Genomic DNA, 20,023 nt, shown 5'->3' on the forward strand with positions numbered 1-20,023 from the left:
CTGTTGTGGGGTTGTTTGTTCCTGTTTTGTGGGTTGTTTGTTCCTGTTGTGGGGTTGTTTGTTCCTGTTTTGTGGGTTGTTTGTTCGTGTTTTGTGGGTTGTTTGTTCCTGTTGTGGGGTTGTTTGTTCCTGTTTTGTGGGTTGTTTGTTCCTGTTTTGTGGGTTGTTTGTTCCTGTTTGTGGGGTTGTTTGTTCCTGTTTGTGGGGTTGTTTGTTCCTGTTTTGTGGGTTGTTTGTTCCTGTTTTGTGGGGGTGTTTGTTCCTGTTTTGTGGGTTGTTTGTTCCTGTTTTGTGGGGTGTTTGTTCCTGTTGTGGGGTGTTTGTTCCTGTTTTGTGGGGTGTTTGTTCCTGTTGTGGGGTGTTTGTTCCTGTTTGTGGGGTGTTTGTTCCTGTTGTGGGGTTGTTTGTTCCTGTTTTGTGGGGTGTTTGTTCCTGTTTTGTGGGGTATTTGTTCCTGTTTGAGGGTGTTTGTTCCTGTTTTGTGGGGTGTTTGTTCCTGTTGTGGGGGTGTTTGTTCCTGTTGTGGGGTGTTTGTTCCTGTTGTGGGGGTGTTTGTTCCTGTTGTGGGGGTGTTTGTTCCTGTTGTGGGGGTGTTTGTTCCTGTTGTGGGGGTGTTTGTTCCTGTTGTGGGGTGTTTGTTCCTGTTGTGGAGGTGTTTGTTCCTGTTGTGGGGTGTTTGTTCCTGTTGTGGGGGTGTTTGTTCCTGTTGTGGGGTGTTTGTTCCTGTTGTGGGGGTGTTTGTTCCTGTTGTGGGGTGTTTGTTCCTGTTGTGGGGGTGTTTGTTCCTGTTGTGGGGTGTTTGTTCCTGTTGTGGGGGTGTTTGTTCCTGTTGTGGGGTGTTTGTTCCTGTTGTGGGGTGTTTGTTCCTGTTGTGGGGTGTTTGTTCCTGTTGTGGGGGTGTTTGTTCCTGTTGTGGGGTGTTTGTTCCTGTTGTGGGGGTGTTTGTTCCTGTTGTGGGGGTGTTTGTTCCTGTTGTGGGGTGTTTGTTCCTGTTGTGGGGGTGTTTGTTCCTGTTGTGGGGTGTTTGTTCCTGTTGTGGGGGTGTTTGTTCCTGTTGTGGGGGTGTTTGTTCCTGTTGTGGGGGTGTTTGTTCCTGTTGTGGGGTGTTTGTTCCTGTTGTGGGGGTGTTTGTTCCTGTTGTGGGGTGTTTGTTCCTGTTGTGGGGGTGTTTGTTCCTGTTGTGGGGTGTTTGTTCCTGTTGTGGGGTGTTTGTTCCTGTTGTGGGGTGTTTGTTCCTGTTGTGGGGTGTTTGTTCCTGTTGTGGGGTGTTTGTTCCTGTTGTGGGGGTGTTTGTTCCTGTTGTGGGGGTGTTTGTTCCTGTTGTGGGGGTGTTTGTTCCTGTTGGGGTGTTTGTTCCTGTTGTGGGGGTGTTTGTTCCTGTTGTGGGGGTGTTTGTTCCTGTTGTGGGGGTGTTTGTTCCTGTTGTGGGGGTGTTTGTTCCTGTTGTGGGGTGTTTGTTCCTGTTGTGGGGTGTTTGTTCCTGTTGTGGGGTGTTTGTTCCTGTTGTGGGGTGTTTGTTCCTGTTGTGGGGTGTTTGTTCCTGTTGTGGGGGTGTTTGTTCCTGTTGTGGGGGTGTTTGTTCCTGTTGTGGGGGTGTTTGTTCCTGTTGGGGTGTTTGTTCCTGTTGTGGGGGTGTTTGTTCCTGTTGTGGGGGTGTTTGTTCCTGTTGTGGGGGTGTTTGTTCCTGTTGTGGGGGTGTTTGTTCCTGTTGTGGGGTGCTCCCTGTTGTGGGGTGTTTGTTCCTGTTGTGGGGGTGTTTGTTCCTGTTGTGGGGGTGTTTGTTCCTGTTGTGGGGGTGTTTGTTCCTGTTGTGGGGGTGTTTGTTCCTGTTGTGGGGTGTTTGTTCCCATTCTGATCAGATTCTCTATAGCTTCACAACCAGCTGTGGTGCAAGGCTACCAAACGCGTTGCTCACTGGCGATGTTTGTGCTGCTTTTGCGCCGCCTTCTGTGGTTTTAATAACCCTCCTCTGGGACGCAGGGGAAAAATTAGGGTAAGTCAGGGAAGAGGAGGCAAGCCCTGGTCACAGTGGCTCTGATATGTAGCCAAATATCCGGTCATGTGGACAGCTGAGGTGCAAAGAAATAGATTATCTGTATAGCAGCTTCGCCTTCCCTTTATCCTTTCGTGGAGGTAGCCTAGTCTGATTTAGCATTGGTGATATGGACATTGTTCAAGCTGTCATCTTTCTCTTATTATCCTTCAACTTTAGCAAAACTAAGTACTGTTGCATCACTCTTATCACTTTGAGTTTTGAGTTCTCGTTTAAAAGTATAATTACCTATTTGTGCTGTACAGGGAGGGACTTCTACACACAGTCGGGAACCGAGCTGTAGAAAAGTCTGTATCATACAGTCGTTTCCAAGAAATTTCACCATTTTCTAGATTTTTCTCATCAAATACAGTTGTCACAAGCACTTGGGTGGCATCGGCCTACACCCATCTCAGGTGTTGATCTTGCCCTCAACGTTGCTCCATAAAGTGGTACCTGACTTAGGCTAGGGTGTATGTTTGTGTGCATACATACATGGGAGTAAAGACAGTGTACGTAAATACTTGATTAAGAGATGGGCATCACAAGTGTAAAAGCCTGTACCCTTAACATACAAATAGTAATCACACACACACATGCCACATACAAAGTTTGCAATAGAAGCCGAAATTCCTTGCAAATAGCTGTCTTGCTATCAGTAATTCGACATCATGCTCAGGCATTATATACATTAGTTCAGTATTTTCCCAATACTGACTTGGCGGCGGGCCCCCCTGAAGCACCGGCTCCATGTTCGTCTCCGATCCGTCCCTGCTTAAAACTACTCCATCACACGCACTGTGGATCCTGTGGCCAAGGCTAACGCACCAAGCTGCGCTCACCATTATATTCCCTCACTCTCAAGGAAGATTCATAAGAATCTGGCGAAAAGGAGTAATGCAATCCTATTTGGCTTGCGAGTTTAGCAAGGAGCGAGCGCCAGGTAGATGCCAGAAACCGTCATATTGGGAAACAAGGGATCGTTCTCGTCCCCCGCGGGCGAGCGTACAACCGATGGTGGGCGTCTGTCAGCCAGTTCTTAGTTTACTTATTCTATGTTGATCAGGAGGCATACGAAATTAAGTAACTAAGATACTCTGAAGATAGATATACTGTATAGAATAGTGTATGACAGATTACTCAGCATTCAAATCAACGTAAGATGGGTCAATGTACTTGTGTTGCCTAGGAACATCCTGTAGATCTGTTAACACAATAACAGTGTTGTCGCAGGCAGGCTGTCAATATCCATGGCTGAGCGGAGGAGGTCAGTCGCCCGGTGGGTGCATGTACGATTAGATACAATGATAAGAGGGTTTTACTCTACCTGAATCATGTTCGACATTGTGTTAAATATGTCATTATTATCACGTGCGCCTTCTTGAGTTTATTGTATTAGACTAACAAAAGTATGCTGAATGAAAAAAAAAAAAAAATCAGGCATCTAATCTCGTAAAAAAAAGGGAATACTTGTTTTCTCCATAAAAGGAAGTGTTTTAGAGGCTTTAATTAGAACGTTCCCACAACTTTATATTTACCTTTAACCCCCTGTGCACGACGGTATGACCATTTGAACGCGGCGGAACGTCAGTTATTACGCTCCTATAAGTGTCCGTTTGGACATCGGTCCGTCCGTATGGCCGTCGGTCAGTCCGTATGGCCGTCGGTCCGTCCGTTTGACCGTCGTATTACGTGGTCTACCTGGTGGTGGGGGCACACGAGCAGTCAGTTCTATGGCGTTAAAACCAAAACAATACCTGTGTAGAGGAGGGAAAGTGATCTAGCATTGCGGCGTAGGGCAAGTGGGACAAATTTGGACGTTAGTCTGGGAGAGTTTATAAGCTGTTGGGGGCGAGATACAGTTCTTCATACGTCTTTCTCTCCCCTCTGTGCTTCTTCTCTGTATATTTCCTCTCGTTTTCTTTCCTCCTTCTCGTTTGGCTTCCTCTCCACTATTCCTTCACCATCCTCCTTAGGTCACCCTCATATCCAAGTTTTCTTGCAGCCGTAAAAAAAGGCAGGTAACACCGAAACCTCATTTATCCCGACCACTTTCTCGTACGAACAACTGAGGTGTTACGTCGTGTGGTGTGCGAAGCTACGTCTTCACTCCTTCGTGTGTATGTGGCTTGGCTGTTGAGAAACTCGCAACGACCCGGGTTTGGACACCAATAACCTTTCATCTCCATATATATATATATATATATATATATATATATATATATTATGCTTTGTCGCTGTCTCCCGCGTTAGCTAGGTAGCGCAAGGAAACAGACGAAAGAATGGCCTAACCCACCCACATACACATGTATATACATACGCGTCCGCATACGCACATATACATACCTATACATTTCAACGTATACATACATATACGTACACAGACATATACATGTATACACATGTACATATTCATACTTGCTGCCCTCATCCATTCTCGTCGCCACCCCGCCGCACATGAAATGGCACCCACCTCCCCCCGCGTGGCGGGAGCAGCACGAGCGGCGAGAAGCGAGGTAGATTGCACCGATGCAGACATCCTTCCCCTGCCCAAGGACAGTTGCGTTGAGTTGGTCACACTGTGTCAAGACAAGACCCGTCACAGTCAGTGAGGAGTACCCGCAGCGCATGGGTCTCCCACAGTGCTGTCTTGGCCTGCTTCTGCAGGGAGACCTGGGAAGAGGAATATCTTGAACAGGGAGACGACACGCCTCAGATAGGTTTACGGCCTGCTTGTAGTCACGTCCAGAGGGACTGGCCTACTTTGGCAATCAACAACTCAACGCTATACATCACCGGATGCAATTTACGATTGACGTAAAAATAATATCAGTCTGCCTTTTCTGGTCATCCTAATGGACAGGACAAACCAAGGACCTGGGTGCCAAGTATACAGAAAACCCCACCAATAAGGACAGCTTTATTCACTGTGCTGTCGGTGCATATTGACAGAACCAAGACTTTGTTTCTGAGAGCCCCAGTAGTATGTTTCCCTGAGTTCCTGGAGGATGAGAGTGAATACATCTTGGAATTATTTATGAAACTGGGTTACCTCAACACCTCAAGGACTTGTTGATTAAACTTGATGAGAAGAGTAATAACGGAAGAAAGAGAAACTAGATAATACCTAACTAATTCTTCGCTAGCAGCAAACATCAGCAAAGTTTTACAAACATCAGTGGACATATCGACTACATGAGGAGTGAATATAGATATCTTGAAGACCAAGAAAAAGGCACAGAAAAAAAGCAGTATAATATACGATATCCCATGCAGCGGGTGTGAGAGATATTATTAAGAGACTGGCCATGGTCTGTGGGTGAGGGTAGGGGAGCACAGAGCTGACATTAGGCACCACAAGATGAGCAATGATTAGGTGGTATATGAGAAAGAGGAGGGACACTTGCCAAGATGGTGGTGTTGGGAATGCAAGGCTTATACACCAGGATATAGACAAGAAAACAAGGAAACCAGCCCACATCAATCTAGAATTTACTTCCTTGTACCCTATCACACACTGCCACAACTTCTGCTTCAGGATTAGTGCTACTCATTCATTAGCTCTTGTCCTCTCATCATCCCTTGACTTTGCTTCCAAGATATTTCTAAACCATTCTTCCCCTAATACCGTACGAGGCAGCTTTACTTGTGCCAGGATGGTGGCATAAAAGTCGTCCTATGATTCTGAGGAGGAGCCGGCGGTTCCGCCGATGGCGATCCAGGAGTAGGGTTGACCTAGGATCTGGTTCTCAGGGGCTAAGAAACCCAGGGGTGGGACTGGTAGCCCAGAGGCGGGATAAGCAGTTCAGGAGTGAGCCTGATGGCACAGGGGAGAGGCTTGCGTCCCAGGGTCGGGACTGGCGGCAAAGGGGCGGGATTGGCAACCCAGGGACGTGGCTGACGTCCCAGAGACGGAGATGGCAACCCAGGAGCGAAGTTGGCGGCATAGGAGGCAGGGATAGCGACCCAGGGGCGTCTGTATCTCAGGGCCAGGGCTGCCGGCGCTGGGGTGCGGCTGGTGGCTCAGTGGTGAGAATGTCGGTCCCTGGCAGAGGTTGGGTTTAGCGGGCTAGGGCGGGGCTGGCGGCCGAGGGAAAGTATGAGCAGCTTAGTGTCATAACTGGAGGCTCAGAGGTGAGTTTAGCTGCCCAAGGGGAGGGCTTGCGGATAAGGGACGAAACTGGAGGTTGAGGGGCAGTGTTGTCGACCAGGGGAGAGGCTGTCGGCTCAGAGTTGGGCTGATGACCTGAGGGAAAGATTTGTGACTCGGTTACGCGGCTAGCTACCTTGGGGCCGGACAGCCATGGGAGCTTGAGGTGCCATACACTGTAGGTGGCGAAGGTTCTGAGTGCAGTGAGGGAATTAGAGAAAGAGAGGTTCTCTGTGAGGGACGTTTGATGGTACAGTAGTTCAGACGGCTTTTTATGGAGACGAGGTGCGGGCCCACAGATCACAAAGTATAGATGAATGTGTTGGAAGTGAAATGTTGGACTATATGTGTCGCGAGAAGGGATGACCCGGCAAGAAATGGTTAGGTTCGAGGTAATAAGAGTATGGATGAGAAAACCAAAGATGGTGTGCTGAAATGATTTGGACACTGTACAGAGGATAAATTAGGAAAGGTTTTCGGAGGTAAAGAAAACAAGGAAACGGTGAAAGAAAGGGGTAGTGGCAGTGGTTAACAGGGATGCAGCACCAGACCCACCAAAGTACGCAAGCCCAACAGCTAACATGTCTACCCTACAACATAGGTCTAGTCATATATAGTTATTGCACCACTTCGGCTCAGCTGTGGTGATATCTATATTAGGATCTAGTTCCACTTTGTTACCAGAACCACTCTATAGGTTTTTTTTCCTTTTTTATGTTGGAGAACTAAACTCTACATCAAGGCATTGAAATATAGAGATGATTACGAAAAGGAAAAAAAGAAAAGATAAGGGAAAGTATTTCCAAATTTTGAAGGAAGTGAATAACCTCTCTTTTAGAATGTTCCATGTCATAGTTATTGAGAAAAACGTGAGAAGGTGTAGAGTTCCAAAGCTTCGAGGTGTAGGGAAAGAAACAGTTTTCAAAACGGCCCACCCTTGAGTTGCCAGCAGCCTCACAATAATCATTTGAAGCAGCAGCTTGCCGAATAATGCGTGGTCTTGTTAACTGTACAACGCGGAGGTTTGTATGTTCTATGAAGGTGCGCGTTCGTATGCACTTTGTTCATATTCACATACCTCAGCGTTGTACAGTTAGGTTCAGTAAAATGGTATCTGCTGGCGGTGTGAGCCTGATGGGAAAAGACCAGTGTAGATCCCGTTGCTCACCAACGTGAGACGAAGGGTATTCGAGGACATAGTATTCGATTAGTCATTTCCCTGTTAGGGGCGATCATAGCCTAGCGGTAGCGCTCCCGCTTGTTGCACAGGGGTCCCGGGTTCGATTCTGGCTGTTGGAGGTTTGTATGTTCTATGAAGGTGCGCGTTCATATGCACTTTGTTTGTATACATGTATGTGTTTCATACATATATCGTGTTTCATTTTCCCCGTAGACTCATAGGAATACACACACACACACACATATATATATATATATATATATATATATATATATATATATATATATATATATATATATATATATATATATATATATACATAAGTAGGAGGGATGGCCAGAGAGGTTTATTGGATCCCGCCACACGAAATGACAACCCCCATCCCCCCGCACGCGCGCAAGGTAGCGCTAGGAAAAGACAACAAAGGCCACATTCGTTCACATTCAGTCTCTAGCTGTCACGTATAATGCACCGAAACCACAGCTCCCTTTCCACATCCAGGCCCCACAAAACTTTCCATGGTTTACCCCAGACGCTTCACATGCCCTGGTTCAATCCATTGACAGCACGTCGACCCCGGTATACCACATCGTTCCAATTCACTCTTTTCCTTGCACACCTTTCACCCTCCTGCATGTTCAGGCCCCGATCGCTCAAAATCTTTTTCACTCCATCCTCCCACCTCCAATTTGGTCTTCCACTTCTCCTCGTTCCCTCCACCTCTGACACATATATCCTCTTTGTCAATCTTTCCTAACCCATTCTCTCCATGTGACCAACCCATTTCAATACACCCTCTTCTGCTCTCTCAACCACACTCTTCATTACCCTTTCATTACTTACTCGATCAGACCACCTCACACTACATATTGCCCTCAGACATCTCATTTCCAACACATCCACCCTCCTCCGCACAACCCTATCTATATTCCACGCCTCGCAACCATATAACATTGTTGGACCACTTCAAACATAGCCATTTTTGCTTTCCGCGATAATCTCGCTTTCCACACATTTTTCAACGCTGGTTCCATCCGCTGCCAAATCCACTCCAAGATATCTAAAACACTTCACTTCCTCCAATTTTTCTCCATTCAAACTCACCTCCCAATTGACTTGTCCCTCAACTTTACTGTACCTGATAACCTTGCTCTTATTCACATATACTCTCAGCTTTCTTCTTTCACACACTTTACCAAACTCAGTCACCAGCTTCTGCAGTTTCTCACCCGAATCAGCCACTAGCGCTGTATCATTAGCGAACAACAACTGACTCACTTCTCAAGCCCTCTCATCCACAACAGCCTGCATACTTGCCCCTCTCTCCAAAACTCTTGCATTCATCTCCCTAACAACCCCATACATAAACAAATTAAACAACCATGGAGACATCACGCACCCCTTCCGCAAACCGACATTCATGAAAACCAATTACTTTCCTCACTTCCTAATCGTACACATGCCTTACATCCTCGATAAAAACTTTTCACTGCTTCCAGCAGCTTGCCTCTCACGTCATAAACTCTTAATACCTTCCACAGAGCATCTCTATCAACTCTGTCATATGCCTTCTCCAGATCCATAAATGCTACATACAAATCCATTTGCTTTTCTAAGTATTTCTCAAATACATTCTTCAAAGCAAACACCTGATCCACACATCCTCTGCCACTTCTGAAACCACACTGCTCTTCCCCAATCTGATGCTCTGTACATGCCTTCACCCTCTCAATCAGTACCCTGCCATATAATTTCCCAGGAATACTCAACAAACTTATACCTCTGTAATTTGAACACTCACCCTTATCCCCTTTGCCTTTTGTACAATGGCACTATGCATGCATTCAGCCAATCCTCAGGCACTTCACTATGAGCCATACATACACTGAATATCCTTACCAACCAGTCAGCGACACAGACACCCCCCTTTTTTAAGAAATTCCACTGCAATACCATCCGAACCCGCCGCCTTGTTGGCTTTCATGTTCCGCAAAGCTTTTACTACCTCTTCTCTGTTTACCAAATCATTCTCCATAACCCTCTTACTTCGCACACCACCTCTACCAAAACACCCTATATCTGCCTCTGCATTTGGACGATTTTTTGAAGGGAAATAGTGCAAATAATGAGATGTTATAAAAGAAAGAGGCAAGAGGTCAAGAGAAAGGTGCAAGAGGTGAAAATGAGGGCAAATGAGTTTTGGGGTGAGAGAGTATCACTAAATTTTAGCGAGAATGAAAAGATGTTTTGGAAGGAGGTAAAGTGCGCAAGACAAGAGAACATATGGGAACACCCCATGTACATCCATTATTCCCTCAACCGCTGCTCCCAAAACACTTGCCCCTTATGATCTTTCTTCTCATGACCAGGTGCATAGGCACCAATAATCACCCACCCATATCAATCTAGAGTTTACTTTCTTACACTCTATCACATAGTCCCACAACTCCTGCCTCAGGAGTAGTGCTACTCCTTCCCTTGCTCTTGTCCCATCACCAACCCCTGACTTTACTCCCAAGACATTCCCAAACCACTCTTCCCTTTCCCCTTGAGCTTCTTTTCAGTCAGAGCCAAAAATCCAGTTTCCTTTTCTCAAACATACTACCTATCTCTCCTTTTTTCTCATCTTGGTTACATCCACACACATTTAGACACCCCAATCTGAGCCTTCGAGGAGGATGAGCACTCCCCGCATGACTCCTGTTTCCCCTTTTAGAAAGTTAGAATACAAGGAGGAAGGGTTTCTAGCCCCCCCTCTCCCGTCCCCTTTAGTCGCCTTCTACGACACGTGAGGAATGCGTGAGAGAAAGAATATTTGTCATGTATTCCCTGCGTGTCGTAGAAGGCGACTAAAAGGGGAGGGAGTGGGGGGCTGGAAATCCTCCCCTATCGTTTTTAATTTTTCAAAAAGGAACAGAGAAGAGGGCCAAGTGAGGATATTACTTCAAAGGCTCAGTCCTCTGTTCATAACGTTACCTCATTAATGCGGGAAATGGCGAATAGTATGAAAATAACACACACACACACACACACACACACATATGTATATATATATATATATATATATATATATATATATATATATATATATATATATATATGTATGTATAGATAGATAGATAAATAGATAGAGATAGATAGATAGATAGATAGAGAGAGAGAGAGAGAGAGAGAGAGAGAGAGAGAGAGAGAGAGAGAGAGAGAGAGAGAGAGAGAGAGATTTCCTGCTTCAGGATGATTCAGTCATTTTCACTCATCCTGGATTTCCTCGTTTAAACTCTCACCTTCCCGCGCCTCTGCATCGCCTGCCTGTTTATACGCTCTTCAGACTCCCTCCGCCAGCAGCTTCTGGAGATTCTCTCTGTAGCCTGTCACCAAAACCGTTGTTACCTTTTCATTTTAAGGTTTGACTCTCCAGTCATGGAGAAAAGCCCTTATCGGGCGAGGCCCTTGATTCCGATACGAAAATGGTTGAAGAGAGGAAGTTAGAGTAGAATTATGTCAAGTGTTCTGGAGGAAGTGGAAAACCTGCCTTTCTAGATTAGGGCAGACCTTAGTTGTTAGGAGAGACGCCAGGGGGTAGAGAGTTCCAGTGCTTTGTAGTGTAGGGAAAGAAACAGGTATCAGAGTGGCCCACCCTTAAGATGTTCACGGCCTATCGTTTGACGCAACAGCTAGCCAAGAATCATGTTGTTTAGCCAGCGGTTACATGCAGAAAGTCTAGTAATATGTGCAGTATATGGAGAGTAAAAGAACACTGCGGCGTAAGGAAAGTGTGTCAAGTGTCGCGGTCAGACTGCGAGAGTTGATAAGTCGCAATGCTTTGGGCTTGACTCTGTCTAGTATGGAACTAGACAGCAGTACTCGGAGTAAGGACGGATCGTTCTTTGTATGATTGGAATAATTGTTTTGAACAGATATCCCAGTTTCCAAAAGGCACTTAGCTATTTGTGTAATGCGAGATTTCCAAGTCATATTAAATGTTACACTTATACCGAGTATGTTTGTTGTGTTGAGTGGTGGAAGTACAGAATAATCAGAAGAGATGGCAAAGTTGTTTGAGATTTTACAGGTTGGAGGATACTGAGTTTTAGAGGCATTAAACTCAACCAAGTTGTGTTTACTGTACTGGGAAATCCTGCCTAAGTCGGAGTATATGTGACGGAGACGGAGATCCAGCGAGAGAATATGCACATGAATGCATCATGTTATTTGTTGAAGAAAAAATCGTTGTTAAAAGGGAGGAAGAGTACAGAAGACAGGAGAGCACCCTGAGGGACACCAGTGATGATAGGAAATACATGAGTCACGGACGAGAATAGATAGGAAAGAACAAAGTGAAGAAGGAAAACCAAAAGAGGAAAGCTTGGAGATGAGACCCAGTTGCCATACCGTCATAAGCTTTAGTTATATCAAATAAAAACTTCACAGAGATGATCAGATATTAGTGGAGTAGGGAAGGATGTCTCGCATGGATCGTACAGTTCGAAAGCCATACTGATGATCTGAGAGGAGACTGAGATTTATGATTTTTTTCCTTTTAAAGGAAGTGAGAGGTGAAGAAGAATCCAAAGACTGAAAATAGTAGAAGTCATAGTAAATCGTTAGAACGGTCACCCTTCTTTGGAATATGTTTCCTAGGAGAGGGGAAAGATTTGGTCTTTGAATAGAAGTATAGCAGCCGAGTAAGCACAAGCAGATGCAGTGGGACGAGGAAGGATGTCATCTGGTCCATACTCTGCTCGTCGTGTCTATAGAAAGACCTGTTTTCTGGACTGTGCCAGAGTACATACAGAGGGCAGTAAGATTGGTAAGAGGAGCAACAGGGGTTAGGAGAAAGGTAGAGCCTCGACTATGGTTAGGGAGGGTAATAATCTATAAATCATGGTGTACGTTGAAGTCTCCTAGGAAGAGAACCTATGGAAGGAGTTCATTCCTTATGGTGCACGCTCAAGTCACTTGAAGTACAGGACCTCAGCATTACGGCCGGAATTTATGTAAAGAATTACAAACTTTGCAGCGTAAGGAGAGCACTATGCGAAAGAGGGAAACAGTAGAAGTTGGGGAACAAATCTAAAACCAATAGACGTTAAAAATGTTAACAACAATATATTACCCAGAGCTAGCATACCTTAACCCAGCTCCTTGATCTGAGAACTATTCTTTTAACTCTCAACCCGGCCCAAAAATAGATTAAGGCATATGAAAAGCGTAAGCATATATATATATATATATATATATATATATATATATATATATATATATATAGATATAGATAGGGAGCGGGGGGCCAGAAATCCTCCCCTCCTTGTATTTTTTTAACTTTCTAAAATGGGAAACAGAAGAAGGAGTCACGCGGGGAGTGCTCATACTCCTCGAAGGCTCAGATTGGGGTGCCTAAATGTGTGTGGATGTAACCAAGATGTGAAAAAAGGAGAGATAGGTAGTATGTTTGAGGAAAGAAACCTGGATGTTTTGGCTCTGAGTGAAACGAAGCTCAAGGGTGAAGGGGAAGAGTGGTTTGGGAATGTCTCGGGAGTAAAGTCAGGGGTTAGTGAGAGGACAAGAGCAAGGGAAGGAGTAGCAGTACTCCTGAAACAGGAGTTGTGGGAGTACGTGATAGAATGTAAGAAAGTAAATTCTCGATTAATATGGGTAAAACTGAAAGTTGATGGAGAGAGATGGGTGATTATTGGTGCATATGCACCTGGGCATGAGAAGAAAGATCATGAGAGGCAAGTGTTTTGGGAACAGCTGAATGAGTGTGTTAGTGGTTTTGATGCACGAGACCGGATTATAGTGATGGGTGATTTGAATGCAAAGGTGAGTAATGTGGCAGTTGAGGGAATAATTGGTATACATGGGGTGTTCAGTGTTGTAAATGGAAATGGTGAAGAGCTTGTAGATTTATGTGTTGAAAAAGGACTGATGATTGGGAATACCTGGTTTAAAAAGCGAGATATACATAAGTATACTTATGTAAGTAGGAGAGATGGCCAGAGAGCGTTATTGGATTACGTGTTAATTGACAGGCGCGCGAAAGAGAGACTTTTGGATGTTAATGTGCTGAGAGGTGCAACTGGAGGGATGTCTGATCATTATCTTGTGGAGGCTAAGGTGAAGATTTGTATGGGTTTTCAGAAAAAAAGAGTGAATGTTGGGGTGAAGAGGGTGGTGAGAGTAAGTGAGCTTGGGAAGGAGACTTGTGTGAGGAAGTACCAGGAGAGACTGAGTACAGAATGGAAGAAGGTGAGAACAATGGAAGTAAGGGGAGTGGGGGAGGAATGGGATGTATTTAGGGAATCAGTGATGGATTGCGCAAAAGATGCTTGTGGCATGAGAAGAGTGGGAGGTGGGTTGATTAGAAAGGGTAGTGAGTGGTGGGATGAAGAAGTAAGAGTATTAGTGAAAGAGAAGAGAGAGGCATTTGGACGATTTTTGCAGGGAAAAAATGCAGTTGAGTGGGAGACTTATAAAAGAAAGAGACAGGAGGTCAAGAGAAAGGTGCAAGAGGTGAAAAAAAAAAAGGGCAAATGAGAGTTGGGGTGAGAGAGTATCATTAAATTTTAGGGAGAATAAAAAGATGTTCTGGAAGGAGGTAAATAAAGTGCGTAAGACAAGGGAGCAAATGGGAACTTCAGTGAAGGGCGCAAATGGGGAGGTGATAACAAGTAGTGGTGATGTGAGAAGGAGATGGAGTGAGTATTTTGAAGGTTTGTTGAATGTGTTTGATGATAGAGTGGCAGATATAGGGTGTTTTGGTCGAGGTTGTGTGCAAAGTGAGAGGGTTAGGGAAAATGATTTGGTAAACAGAGAAGAGGTAGTAAAAGCTTTGCGGAAGATGAAAGCCGGCAAGGCAGCAGGTTTGGATGGCATTGCAGTGGAATTTATTAAAAAAGGGGGTGACTGTATTGTTGACTGGTTGGTAAGGTTATTTAATGTATGTATGACTCACGGCGAGGTGCCTGAGGATTGGCGGAATGCGTGCATAGTGCCATTGTACAAAGGCAAAGGGGATAAGAGTGAGTGCTCAAATTACAGAGGTATAAGTCTGTTGAGTATTCCTGGTAAATTATATGGGAGGGTATTGATTGAGAGGGTGAAGGCATGTACAGAGCATCAGATTGGGGAAGAGCAGTGTGGTTTCAGAAGTGGTAGAGGATGTGTGGATCAGGTGTTTGCTTTGAAGAATGTATGTGAGAAATACTTAGAAAAGCAAATGGATTTGTATGTAGCATTTATGGATCTGGAGAAGGCATATGATAGAGTTGATAGAGATGCTCTGTGGAAGGTATTAAGAATATATGGTGTGGGAGGAAAGTTGTTAGAAGCAGTGAAAAGTTTTTATCGAGGATGTAAGGCATGTGTACGTGTAGGAAGAGAGGAAAGTGATTGGTTCTCAGTGAATGTAGGTTTGCGGCAGGGTGTGTGATGTCTCCATGGTTGTTTGTTTATGGATGGGGTTGTTAGGGAGGTGAATGCAAGAGTTTTGGAAAGAGGGGCAAGTATGAAATCTGTTGGGGATGAGAGAGCTTGGGAAGTGAGTCAGTTGTTGTTCGCTGATGATACAGCGCTGGTGGCTGATTCATGTGAGAAACTGCAGAAGCTGGTGACTGAGTTTGGTAAAGTGTGTGAAAGAAGAAAGTTAAGAGTAAATGTGAATAAGAGCAAGGTTATTAGGTACAGTAGGGTTGAGGGTCAAGTCAATTGGGAGGTGAGTTTGAATGGAGAAAAACTGGAGGAAGTTAAGTGTTTTAGATATCTGGGAGTGGATCTGGCAGCGGATGGAACCATGGAAGCGGAAGTGGATCATAGGGTGGGGAGGGGGCGAAAATTCTGGGAGCCTTGAAGAATGTATCTGGTCCATACATCATGCTCGTCGTAGTCTATAGAAAACTGTTGGTACTGTGCCAGAGTACATACAGAGGCAAAATGATTGTAAGAGTTGCCAGCGGGCTTAGGAAAGGTAGAGCCAGACGATGATGTGTGGAATGAGATATCTATAAGATCATGGTGTACGTTGAAGTCTCCTAGAGAGAGAACCTAAGGAAGGAGTTCTAAATACCTTATGAGGCACGCTCAAGTCACTTGAATACGGACTGCAGCATACGGCCGAGAATTTATGTAAAGAATTACAAAGACTTTGCAGCGTAAGGAGACACTATGCGAAAGAGGGAACCAAATGAGAAAGTGGGTGAACAAATCTATAATCCCAATAGACGTTAAAAAGGCAAGAAAATATATTGACCAGAGTAGCATACCTTGACGCGCATTCTTGAATCGGGACATTTTAACGTCTCAAACCCAGGCCAAAATGATTAAGGCATATGATAAAGCGTAAGCATATAATTATATAATTTATGGTAGTATGATTTATTATCTTATATCTTGCTACTGCAAGAGAAGAAATAGAAAAATATTAGATAGATAGATAGATAGAATATAAATAATAGATAGATAGATATGGGAGGACGTGTAGTAACATACATGGTCAATGAGGTTAAATTTATTTGTTTCTGAAAACAAATGAACGAAGTATTAATTTTTTTTTCTCCATATCCTCTTATAAACTTCGTTGCTTAAGCTATATCATTGTATAAAACCAAGGCAAGATCTCAAAAGGACACAAGAATGTTTTGCGCTTAGTGGTTAAGACATTAAACATATGTAAATATTGATTGTGAAGTACTTATGGCGCAGACGGCTGCAGATATGGCTCTTCAAAGTAATGTACGGGAGGATGTGTCCATGCACCGAAAACTGGATTAAATCGACAGACTTTTAATATATTTTTTGTTCCCCCTGTAAACGAAACTTATATCGTTTTCTTTGAAGAACTACTATCTGTCCATAGTAGGAAGAACTTCGTTATCTTAAAACATTCTTTGTCTTCTCTGTTCACCTTATCTCTAACGTTGTCATAAATTGTCTTTTTTTAGGGGGTGGGGGGGAGGTGACCATGGCCGCTGTAGCACAACTATCACAGTCACCATATGAATACAAACTTAGAAGCACATCGTATATCTATTTTTTTTTCTTCACAAAATGCGTATGTATAACTTTAGCTGTGCAATTCGGTGCATTAATTATTCAAACAAAGCACTGTGATATTAACCAAGGGAGGCTAATTGTTAAGGGGGGTATGGTTCCTTGTTCCCCTCCTCATGGCTATGCTATTGCACCTTATACATAAAGTTTTGTAGTTTAAATTTGACGTTGTATGTCACTTGGTTGAATATATATATATATATATATATATATATATATATATATATATATATATATATATATATATATATATATATATATATTCATTTTCGTCACCTTTATTATCGATTTCTGTATACGAAAACCGAAGGGCCACGTTTATGGTGGGAGTGTACACCAGAAATGATTAAATATTTTTTCGATTGATGATTATAACGACGTTGATAGCAGTGATAAATGACCCTGACTCAACCAACCAATCTTTTTGGAAAATAACCATAAGACAGTTGGTATGATATTAGAAATAACAAATTCGAGGGGAGAATTTTTTGACCACATAAGTTTCGTCAGCCAGGCTACCATCAGTCCTGCAACCTTTTCGTTAATCCTGTTAAGAAGGAGGCCCTTGAAGGTAGGTGGAGCCGTGGGGTTCATGTAACGAAATTTAAAAAAAAAAAAAAAAATGACAACCCAAACCTGAAATTATTGTTTTACTGTAAGGGCACCACACAAGTAACTTGCAAATTGCTAAAAGTAAATATAAATTAACTCTTAACACATAGAAAAAGTAATTTAAATGAACATTGAAGAAATGTAACGATATTAAGTAATTCCACGATATTAAGACATTAGTGGGGAGGGCTATGAAGATCAGGGAAAATGTGTAAATATGTTTTATAAGCGTTGGCTAAACGTGTCTAGGTATGAACAGAGACAATAAACATGTCACCCAACTTTCCCAGCAACTGAGATTTATTTGATTATTATCAAAAGATACAAACGTCACTGGCTTTTGTTGTGAGAGAATGTTCGCTGAAATATGCTTGTTCGTTAGTACCTGACTTACGCTTGATCTGGTGCGGAGGCCAACGCTCAAAATGTGCATAAAACCTTAATGAAATCAAAGTAACTAATTAAAGAGGTATGGAGGTGAATGTCTGCTGCTAAGGGAAGTTAGTTGGACTTTCTTAGGTTCAATTAATTTCTAGGAACGCAGACTCTCCTTAATCTTCATAGCTTTCGTCTGTACTGTTGTATTTATTATCGCAAGATTATTTCTTTCATTACATCTCACCGGTGTCCACTTAAATCACTTGTACTACTTGTTAGGAATCCAACGATGTGCTTTTCTATCACTTCAGTAAGCGAATTTTGTGGTGCCTCTAAATTTATTTTTTGCCACGCTAGGGTAACCCGGCTTAATGTTGGAAGAAGTTTGATTAGGAACTTTTTGAGATTTGATGTGTAGGTGTGAAGCAGAAATTTATAAAGTGTCTTATAGTAAATGTTTTTCATCACCTTGCACGGTAATCTCTCAGGATCACGACTATTGAGAAAACCATAGGAAAAAGCTTTGCAAGTTTAGTTTGTGTTAGGGCAGGGTTTGTCATGTTTCGAATCAATGGTGCTTTTTAATATCATATCTTATGGAAATAGCGTACGAAATTTGTGAAAATGTGAAAACCAGACTAAACCTAATCTATCTCAGCACAGATTGATTATCCTTGGATGGTATGGGCTAAAACGAAAAATCGATATCTGATGCAAGAACTCACGGAATAAGAATAAACGTAATATTCTGACGTAACACATTTCCTAAGCATCATTGATAGAAAACATCACTGATTGTAACTTCACCAGAAATTAGATCTCTCCCAACTTTAAACTATTTAGTCCCATTCTTTGTTATCTGGGATGATGTTTCGTTTGTGTAATATTTCGGAATAATATCGTTATCCCTCTACTGTACTTTCCTTACGTCACCTACGACTTTGTTTCTTTAGAGTTCACTGGGCATTTAATCCTGTGCTGGAATTTACTTTTTTTTTCTGTAACTTAAAACATCAAAAACTAGCGCCATACCAAAGTGATTTTAGTTTGCCCAACTTAAAATCAGATATCTTAAGTTTGGTTGAGATGTACCGAAAATGACTTGCTTTAATTAGAATTTGACTGAAACATACCAAAGTGATTTTAGTGTACTCAGCTTAGAATAGGATATCTTGGTGTGTTTTAAATGTACCGAAAGTGTCTTGCTAATTAGGATTTTACTGAAGACATGCGCATGAAATTCTCTACACTTATCCCCATATTTTCAACAAATGTCGAAGCCTTTGTCACTATGTGGATATCAGTTATAGACCGTAAGGCTTGGGCAATGGATTGTGCGCCTCGTTCTGCCCATAGATTTATAACATCATATATGCCCGGTGAAATTACCTAGTTTTAAAAGATCGATTGATAAGATGGAACAAAAACGAGTAAGTTTTTCATCTTTTTCTCCGTCTGAATTTATGTACAATAATAAAACTTTCTTTAGCTTCCTTCTCTCGCGATTAATTTTTTCCGATATTGGTTATCCCTGCCGTCATATTTTTGTATGAAGTTGGATAAAACCAAAACTAAGACATATTTTACAATGAAGTGGTTTTGACTATCGCTGCGTCTTGAGTATTTCTTTTTGTATCCTACGTTGATAAACAAGAGATAGTGGGGAGGGATATGAAGATCGAGGAAAATGTGAGATCGATTGCCGCAAAAGTAGTTATAAGTTGAACGATTTTAGAAATCATGAAAGCCTGAGAAAAGCTAACCCTACCTTACCCCTGTAGCAGCAAAATAAATGAGTAAACGTGACTAATACAGCAAGTCGCCAAGTACGGCATAGAAAGACTGCTTTAAGGGTGGCTGGTTGACTGCCACCAGGTGTTTCACGGTGTCTTCTGTTATTTACGTCTTTGGACTGGTGGAGCAACGCTTAGTAATGCCTCTCTCTGGCATGGTTCCACTATTACATTAAGGTAAATATCGGCTCCTGGGTAAACTTTTCATGAGATCTACTGCTTTCCTTAGGTGTTTCACCAGTTTTTGTTATTGAACTCTACAATTTCTTGATCTTCGTCTTCTGTCATTATGGTAAGATTGAAACATTAAAGATGTCACTTATCATGAAGCGGCGGTCACTTTTAATGTGAACAACTAATGTGGTGGTACCACTTTCGTGTTAGTCCGTATCTTCAGTTCGTTGCAATATTTTCTTTCCTTTTAATGTTTGATTACCAAACTTCTTTTTTCCCCTAGGTATCCATCTTCACCCTTCTGCAATCGGCGCCATCAACATGCACCATCTACTACAACGTTTGGGAAGGCCATTTTCTAGGTAAAGGATTTGTAGAATGCGAACTTTGGATTGAGGTGACAGTATTTTGATCCTTCTGCCATGACGAGGTAAAAGTGACTACTAAGATATGATCCTGATGGCTTGAAAAGGTAAGTCTGATCACTTTCGTATAACCCTGGTTCCTTGCGGATGTAAATGACATGGTAAGGTAAGTATGACCACTTGAATATAACCCTGGTGGCTTGACGGGGTAAGGTTGACCACTTTGATTTAATCCTAGTGGCTAGACGGGGTAATGATGACCAATTTGATTTTACCTTGGTGGCTTTAATA

General features: G+C 42.9%; 1 long non-coding RNA gene across 2 annotated transcripts; it reads left to right on the top strand.

Moving 5' to 3' along the window:
* Positions 1-18,328: 18,328 nt before the first annotated feature.
* LOC139760417 (uncharacterized) lies at positions 18,329-19,729 on the top strand. Of its 2 annotated transcripts, none has more exons than XR_011715337.1 (3): positions 18,329-18,375; positions 19,182-19,370; positions 19,651-19,729. It is a non-coding gene; the product is annotated as an uncharacterized lncRNA (long non-coding RNA). The 2 variants fall into 2 exon arrangements; XR_011715338.1 differs by lacking the exon at positions 18,329-18,375 and adding an exon at positions 18,385-18,830.
* Positions 19,730-20,023: the final 294 nt, after the last annotated feature.

Source organism: Panulirus ornatus, chromosome 36 (genome assembly GCF_036320965.1).
Source record: "Panulirus ornatus isolate Po-2019 chromosome 36, ASM3632096v1, whole genome shotgun sequence".
Classification (NCBI taxonomy): Eukaryota; Metazoa; Arthropoda; class Malacostraca; order Decapoda; family Palinuridae; genus Panulirus; species Panulirus ornatus.